The following is an 8969-nucleotide window of genomic DNA, read 5'->3' on the forward strand; positions in this document are numbered from 1 at the left end:
CACCGGGGCCAGATTTAGGTTTGATGAGGCCCTAAGCTCCTGACGGTAATGGGGCCCTTTATATGTCCAGCTGTCCTTTGTCAACCACAAACCAGTGATATTTTAGGGAGCAGGCTAGCAGGCGGGGCCCATTACTTACATCACAGGAGCCTACACAACAGAAAACACTGTTGCTGTATGTAGGTTTTATTTTATTTGTTTTTTATCTTATATTTTGAAAATGTACATCCAGTTTTTTCCCTTTAATTTTTTTGGGGGGCCCCCAAGAGAGTGGAGCCCTAAGCTACAGCTTGTTTAGCTTATACTAAAGCTTATACTATATCTGGCACTGTCTTGGCACCTGCAGTTTGAAGGCTCACAGAGTAGGAGGCATGAAAGTCCTAAGATCCTGGAGAGCTGCTGGGCTACACAGACAAATAGTCTGAGCTTGTATAAAGTCGCTCGGACCATTTGCCCTTTTGAGGTATTACTCTCAGGACCGACTTTGGCATATGCGGCTAAAGCCAAACAAGACTTCTAGGATTGAACCAAATTTACAAGCACTTTTAGGTTTGCACTGCGAGATCCAAAGAGATGGCAGTAGTTCTGAAAGAGGGGTGTCCCATTGCGCCAGAAGCAGTTTAGACATGCTGGTCACATGACCCGGAAAGCTGTCTGTGGATAAACCCCAGTGGCTGGGGAAGCCCAGCCAGATGGGCGGGGTATAAATAATAAATTATTATTATAAACACTGGCTCCTTCGGCCTGAAAAGTGAGGTGAACATTGAACCCCATAGTAGACTTTGACTGGACTTAACCGTATCTTTAATCTCACCCTCACATTTAGATATAGCAAATCTAAGTTTTTCCAGTGGCACACTAATTAAACACACAGCAATCCCCACTCCCGCAGATTTCCATATGCTGGCATAGCTGCTAGATCATCTGGAAACTGGATGATATGCTCCAAATGGCATCAATGCAGCAACTGCTAAACACAGTGATAACCATCCTAGATACTTTACCTATTAAATAACGTATCAATGCAAGGCATGTTACACATTTCAGTTATAGTTGTGGGGAAAAGCAATCTCCTTTGCAAGGTGTTGCACTCAAGTACATTCTTCTTTTATCTAAGTACCTCAAGGTTTGGAATCTGATTTTCGCTTTTGCTTACTTACTGTATAACAAGCATCATTTCCCCCCTTTAAAAAATAGAATTCATCACTTGGAGTTGTTTCAGCGCTTATGTGAAATCAGTCATAAGAATGAGAGGCTGTCATTTCAAATTTCTGATTGCTTTGTGATTTTAAGCGAAAAATCACGAAGAGGCTTTTCTATGGCTTGCCGGTTGCTTTCATGGCAGAATCCTTCCCCCCATCAGAGTGTAAAGGGAGAGAATCCATTCTGGAAAATGATTCTTTTCAGACATCTTATCATGAGAAAATAAAGGGCAGCATGCTCAAAAAATGACAGCGGGGAGATCAGGTGAAAGAGCTGAGAAGGTATTTAGTCTTGCTTTGGGACTGTTGTGGGTTTAATTAGTGTGACACACACACAAAAATATTCTGAACTGATGCCTGGATACAATGGTGGACATGTTTTGGAGGAGCAAGTGAATAATTCGGGATGCTCCTAGATCCAACAATGCTACCAGAGACACAAGTGACATCAGTGGCTATGGGTAGCAATGGGCAGCAATGGTTGCTATGTTCATTAGAAGATACCTTCAGCATAGTGGTAACCTCTAGCCTGGACCTTATGGCCTCATTGGCACATACCTTATGATAAGTTTGGACTCGCAGCTGGTGTAGAATATGGTGGGGCTTCTTACAGTGCTCATAGAACACCAGTAAAGAACTGCTTGGACTACTGCAATGCACTCTACATGGAGCTACCTTTGAAGGTAACTTGGAAACTACAGCTAACCCAGAATACGGCAGCTAGACTGTTGACTGGGAGTGGCTGCGAGGACCATATAACACCGTTCCTAAAGGACATTCAGTGGCTCCCAGTACGTTTCCAAGCACAATTCAAAGTGTCAGTACTGACCTTTAAAGCCCTAAACAGCCTTGGCCCAGTATACCTGAAGGAGCATCTCCACTCCCATTGCTCAGCCCGGACACTGAAGTCTTCCTCCAAGGGTCTTCTGGTGGTTCCCTCACAGTGAGAAGTGAAGTTACAGGGAACTAGACAGAGGGCCTTCTCAGCAGTGGCACCCTTCCTGTGGAACACCCTCCCATCAGATGTCAAGGAGATAAAGAACTACACAATTTTCTGAAGGCAGCCCTGTATCGGGAAGCTTTTAATGTTTGACTTTTTGTAATTTTTTATATTTTGCTGGGAAACCCAGCCAGATGGGCGGAGTATTATTTATTTATTTAACCAGTTTAAAGCTGCCTCAGGGACGCGGGTGGCGCTGTGGGTTAAACCACAGAGCCTAGGACTTGCCGGTCAGAAGGTCGGAGGTTCGAATCCCCGTGATGGGGTGAGCTCCCGTTGCTCGGTCCCTGCTCCTGCCAACCTAGCAGTTCGAAAGCATGTCGAAGTGCAAGTAGATAAATAGGTACCGCTCCGGTGGGAAGGTAAACAGTGTTTCCGTGCGCTGCTCTGGTTTGCCAGAAGCGGCTTAGTCATGCTGGCCACATGACCCAGAAGCTGTATGCCGGCTCCCTTGGCCAATAAAGTGAGATGAGCGCCACAACTCCAGAGTCAGTCACAACTGGACCTAATGGTCAAGAGTCGCTTTACCTTTAAGCTGCCTCAGTGCACTCTGAAGTGAAAGGAAGCAGAGAAGTAGTTTTATAAATTAATACATATCATCCTGAATACTTTTTTTAAAAAAGGGTAATTTTGTAGTATTTTGCAACATTTGAGATATAACTGTATATGGTGGGATTTGGGGGAAACAGAACTGGAATCAACCAAATAGGTCCGCTAGCAGAAACCAGTGCAAGGTTTCCTGCTAGCACAATGGAGCTTTCCCCCTCTGCACCCCCCTGTATGCCCCCCAAATCTGCTTGGGGATGGTGGTGTCAGGAGAACCCCCAGAACAACATTCAAGGGGAGAGAAGCAGGGAGGCCATTCGGTTGGGCAAGCTGTGTTTGTGTTTTTAGCACAACAGAAAAGCCACGAATTCCTCCCCACCCCTAATGTATTCAGCGGTGCCCAGGGGCACATGGTTCTAGGAAATTCTTAGAGATCTTGAGATTGCTTTGAACCCCAGACTGGCATAATTTCAGACCTCACAGACCAGGAAGGCCTTGGAAGTAAATGCCTAACTCCTAAAGGGATCATTTATATGGAAATTTAGCAGTTAGGACTATTCAAGAGTCTGGATTTTGTCCATGGCTAACTCCCCCCTCCCCACCTTCCGCCCTTCTCTTGCCTTACTCAGATGGCTTGTAAAATGTTATGTGATTATGTAAGACTTAACCTTAGGAATGGGGGGGGGACACACACCCTGAAGTCATAGGCTACAATCCTGTGCACAGTTACAGATAGGCAAGCGTTGCTGGAATGAAAGGGATTTATGTGTGTATAATGCTATGCAGAATTGCGACCATAAAGTTTATGAAAATATATATTCAGGACAGAAATAAGCCATATTTGTTCCCTTTCCAGGGCATTAGGTGCTCCGTAGAGAAGCAAGCAATGGCTGGGTTTGGCATATGCCTGTTTTTTTTGCAGGGAGAAATTGCAGTTGCAAGCCAGATCCACTAAAATCAAGGGGTGATGTTTGCCATTGGCATCGCTGGGATACCAACCACACCAAGCGCATACACAGTTATGCACAACAAGGTGACAAAATGAATTTAATGTTATGGTTCCACCAACCGCAGACCTGGCACTCGCAATGGCAAATCATAAATCAGATACTGGCAGACATGCCTAAGTCAGCAACTAGATGCAAAATGACCATGTCACCTTGAAGAAATCTGGCTTCTTGTTTAGCTTAGCTTTTAACCTGGAATACTACTTTTTCCATACAAATTTTAAAACTTGAAATATTTTTTTTTTTAGTATGGATATAAATGCAATCCTGTCACATTCAGACCACTAATTTCAGATTTATTTGAATTTTCACTAGAGATGTCTTTTCTAGCCTTGCTTTCCCCCTCCACTCCTAGAAAATGGGTGTACTCTCCAGGAAATTAACATAGTTTGGCAGCTTGCTGCTCCAGACTGGGTTCATAATTATGCCTTGGGGTTTTAATGCTGAATTCCTGGTCTAATCCTCACAACTACCTTGTGTAAAGAGTTCATCAGCACCTAAAGCGAGGGTACAGTAGTCAGGGTGGGGGAAGAAAGTGATATGCACAGGAACATATACATTTATTAAAGGATTCAATGCATTCTTCTGATTGGCAAAAATGTTTAAACTGATTTTAATATTTTGTTTTTTCATGGTTGTAATGTGCCTGGGACCTTATGATGAAGGCCGGGTAAGAAATCTAATAAATAATAATAATTGTAATAGTAGTAGTAAAGTTCCTACCACCTTTCACCCTAGCAAGCCACCAAGCTGTTGAATGTTAGGCTTGCTGTGCTACAAATTCTCACACTCCTCCCTGCTTTTAGTTTCCTTTAGTTCAGTGAGACTTGGTTATAATTTTCACTTTGGTTTCAGTGGGACCTTTGCGCAGCTAATTTCACCTGGATACAACCCAAAGGACATGATCCAGATAACCCTGTATCGGATCTCATGGACCTGAAAGACAAAGAGTTGGATATTCGTTTAGTGAAATCAGTGACTTGGCAAAGTGCTTAGTTTTGCCTAAGTAAGAGCTGGCTGTGTCTTTGAAATCAAAATCAAAGCTTTTCAAAATCACAAATCAAATCCTGAAACGTACTTTGGCATCTTGTGAATATGTGAAATGGACAGCTCCTTGCTTTTTGCTCAAGAAGGGTCTGTTCAGATGGTGTTGATAATGTTCATCTTCGCCTAGATTTTAAGGCTTAGAAAATGTCTGCCAAATGACAACCACAAAGCCAAAAACATACCAAAACGCACATTTTATAGCACACTTATGTTCTGGAGACGCCACACATTCTCAGCACTAGGTCCTGACATTTCCAGGAAAATGCTTTTCCCCCAACCATTGAGAGTGCTATGAGGAATGTGGCCGAGTGTCATGTCCACCTAGTGGATAGGACCTGTGACACTATTCATGATGATGAAAGATACAGTGACTCTCCCCCTGGCCTGGCCAAGCCATCCTGAAAACTTAAAAACAAATCAGAATGCCTTTGTGTGCTTTCCCTATGTGCTACCTCATACAAGATCCCTCACAGAGTCTGCCCAAGATGGCGGAGGAAAACCTGTTGCAACTGCCCATTTGTTACATGGAAGGCGATGAGAAGGCTTGGCTGGATTCTTTGGATGGACTTTTAACACTGAAGATAAAACCTGGGATAAGGCCTAATTTTTTTTACTATCTTAGGTTTGTCCAGTTCGCAAGGTGCTCAACATGTGGTTGTCCAAGGCAGGGTCCTTCTCGATGGCACCAGTATACAAGGCAACCCTCAGTCCCTTTGTATACTGGCTTGCCATTGCCAAGGAAGCATGTGCCAACAAGACATTTCATAAATCAGTACCAAGCATCATTTACAATGCTTTCAGCAAAGTCAGCAGATCGCAGACACTGTTTTATCATTTACTTATTTACTTCTTCGCTTGCAAAAGCAAGCTAAGCAGCAAGGGCCCAAATCCTGGGCTGGCAGGATGGAATCTGGGGTGGTTCATTATTTGCTTTATGCCATCACCTGGAAGAACTTTCTTGCTGCTTTTAAGTTGACCCGTGTGTGTGTGTGTGTGTGTGTGTGTGTGTGTGTTATTTCCAGGCAGTTATACTTATCTTTATAGCTTAAGAAACAGGGTGCTCTCTCTCTCTCTCTCTCTCTCTTTTAATGCACACCATGAACCCTTTGAAATGTGCTTGCTCTTGTTGCCCACTAGAAGGAGAGGGTGAATGCCACATATCTAATTGTGTGTCTCCACAGAAACTTTCCTCTTAATTCCTGGTTGCTAACCCGCATTCTTTAAGTCCTCTGGCCCCTTTCCCAACACTCCTCCTCTGTCTCACAAAGAAAAGAATTTGCTTTCTTTTACTCCGGCTCCCTCCCTCCCTCTTCCCCCCCCCCACCCCCAACCCTCCCATCCAAGGTCTTTTCTCATTTCAAAGCAAGCTACTTGAATGACTATTCAGTATGTGCCGAATGAGGCCTCTCCACAACACTATGCTATAGTAAAAGCCGTGTGTGCTTATAAAGGCACCCTGCCCTGGGTAGGCCAGGCAGCACACACAGTGCTCTGACCTAGCCATCTGTATGCAAATCTCCGCAGACTTAAGTAAACTTTCATATATAAAAAAGGAGAAAGTTCTTGCCTCTCTTTCTGTGTGTTTAGCAATTATTACTGCACATTGGTCCTTTGTATTTTATTATCATGCTTTGTGTACGGAGGAGACTCCCTGGCACCTGCGCCTGTAAGGTGGCAGATGGAAAGTCTTGGCAGCAATGTGGAGGTTTCCTCAATGTAGCCTGCCTAAGCCACAAACTGGCATCTTTTTATTTCTTTATGTGGCTACTGAGGAGAAAGGATTAGCAGTAGATTACCAGTAGCCTAGCAGGGCATTGGAGAGAGGGAGAGAGATTGAAATCTGAAGAATGTTCTACTACAAAAAGGGAGACTGAAACAGCAGTGAGCGTCCGCATTAGATTTGTCGAGAGAGAGCTTATTAGAAGAGCAAACATGGTCAGCATCTCTGCTACTGTTCTGCAACTGGCGGTGTTTTACTCAGAGCAATGACTGCAGTCCATCCCTCATCCCCCCCAAAGATGAAATATTAGTAATTCATGCTCCAATATTGGGTCCTCCCCGAGTCATCACACAACAATGATGATCTCTCTTCAGTTGCCTCCATGCTTTTAATCACTATAGCAACTTGGCCCTCCAGCTAGGTCATTCAAAATTCATCCATTTCCTCAGGGAATGGCCTTCTTCCTAAAGCTGAGTTGTGGTCTGTTTCCCCACGTGGTCATGTGACACAGCAACCGACCGACTTGTCCTATAAATAAATCCTTTTAAGTGAAGAGGCCGTCTGATGACGGCGCAAGCACTCTGTGGCCTCCTGTTACACCCTGTTCCTTTCATGTATCTCAAGCTATATGCAGAAACCCCCAAGGGAAACATCCAAATGGAGAACAAGTGATGTGTTACATGTTGTGCGTACACACAAGATGATGAACTCCCTAACTAGGGACAAAAGAATGGTATGGAATGCTGTAGAACTGAAATCTACTTTCGGGGGAACACTTCTTTGTGGAATTATCACCTGGCTCGATCCAGGGTGTGGAAATTACAGATGGTGCTTTGCATTGGCTTTGCGTCATGGAATGATGCTCAAAACAGAAGTTGACAATCATAACATTTCCAAAGAGCAGAGTGGTATCTGCCTTATCAGAACTCCAGAAAGGGGCTGGATGAGATCATATGAATCATAGAATCATAGAGTTGGGACCACAAGGATCATCAAGTCCAACTCCCTGCAATGCAAGAATCTTTCGTCCAACATGGGACTCAAACCCACAACCTTGAGATTAAAAGTCTCATGCTTTACCAACTGAGCTATTGGCTCATAGAAGGAACCAAAAGTAACTTCAGCTATCACCATAGACCTAATGTTGCCTGAGAAACACCTTGATTTCTTAGGAAAAGGCACTGTTTGGAGGTTACCTTTTCCTGAGGTGCTCTTCTGCAATAGACGATGCAATCTTAAAAGGAGATTATTATTTTTTGGTACATTTACATTTTTCTTCCATATGTTCTGCAAAAATGCTCTGTTTTAAGAAAAGATGTTTTAGCAAATAATATAGCTGTGCCCCCTGGCTGCTCGCTATACCGCTTGCATGATGTCAGGTTATCGTGTCAGACCCCCTCAATCATCTAGAGAAGATGGTGTCTCTGTCCATACAGTTGTGTAAGAGGGGAAAGTGTTTCATTTCAAAAGTCTTGCCCTTGAGAAAGAAAGAAAAAAGTTGAGGAGTGCTAGCAAACAGATGGGCAACTAAGGAGTGGATGGAAGGGGAAAGGAGAATCCATAAATTTAAAATACAGCAGCAAAAGCAAGACAAATCACAACGAGTGCAGATCAATCTTTAAGAATTAACAGATTGTGGGTTAATGACCCTACAGATCACCTAATGTACTAGGATTTTGTGAGGGCAACTAAACCCCAGTGAGACAGTAGCACTATGTAATAGTACATTGCATGAGGATGTTGTGCCTAGCTATCAGTCCACCAAATGCATATTCTGGGAAACAAGTTTGTGGTGTGTTCATCAGGTGAAAGGTTCAGCAACAGGATGCATTCTGAGGATTGTAATTACCGTTCTTTATCTTTTAAATGCTTTTTTCCGCATCACACTTCGCAACTAGAAAACTGTCAACTGTATTTTTGTATATTTACAAGAAGAATCCTCTGAGCCACACCACTTGAAAAACACTCAGACCTCTTTTTAAATTGAGCCCCTTAGGCAAAAGCAGATGATCAAGAACTTGTGACCTGCATTAGAATATGCTGATATCTATCCACCAAGGTATAAGCAGATGCTTAACCATCTCAGAACTGCCTCAGGTATAGCATCCATCTATGAACATATGGTTGAAAGATTGCACTTCTGCAACATAAGACATCTCTAGGTTTATATATTCATTTTTGTTCTCCCACGGATCCTGTGACAATTGTTCATTGCATCTGTCACAATATATCTGGAGAGAATGTTTTTGTTTTTGTTTTAAAAAAGCTATATATCTATATAAGGGACGCGGGTGGCGCTGTGGGTAAAACCTCAGTGCCTAGGGCTTGCCGATCGCATGGTCGGCGGTTCGAATCCCCGCGGTGGGGTGAGCTCCCGTCGTTCGGTCCCAGCTCCTGCCCACCTAGCAGTTCGAAAGCACCCTTAAGTGCAAGTAGATAAATAGGTA

Source organism: Podarcis vaucheri (assembly GCF_965113315.1).
Source record: "Podarcis vaucheri genome assembly, chromosome: 3".
NCBI lineage: Eukaryota > Metazoa > Chordata > Lepidosauria > Squamata > Lacertidae > Podarcis > Podarcis vaucheri.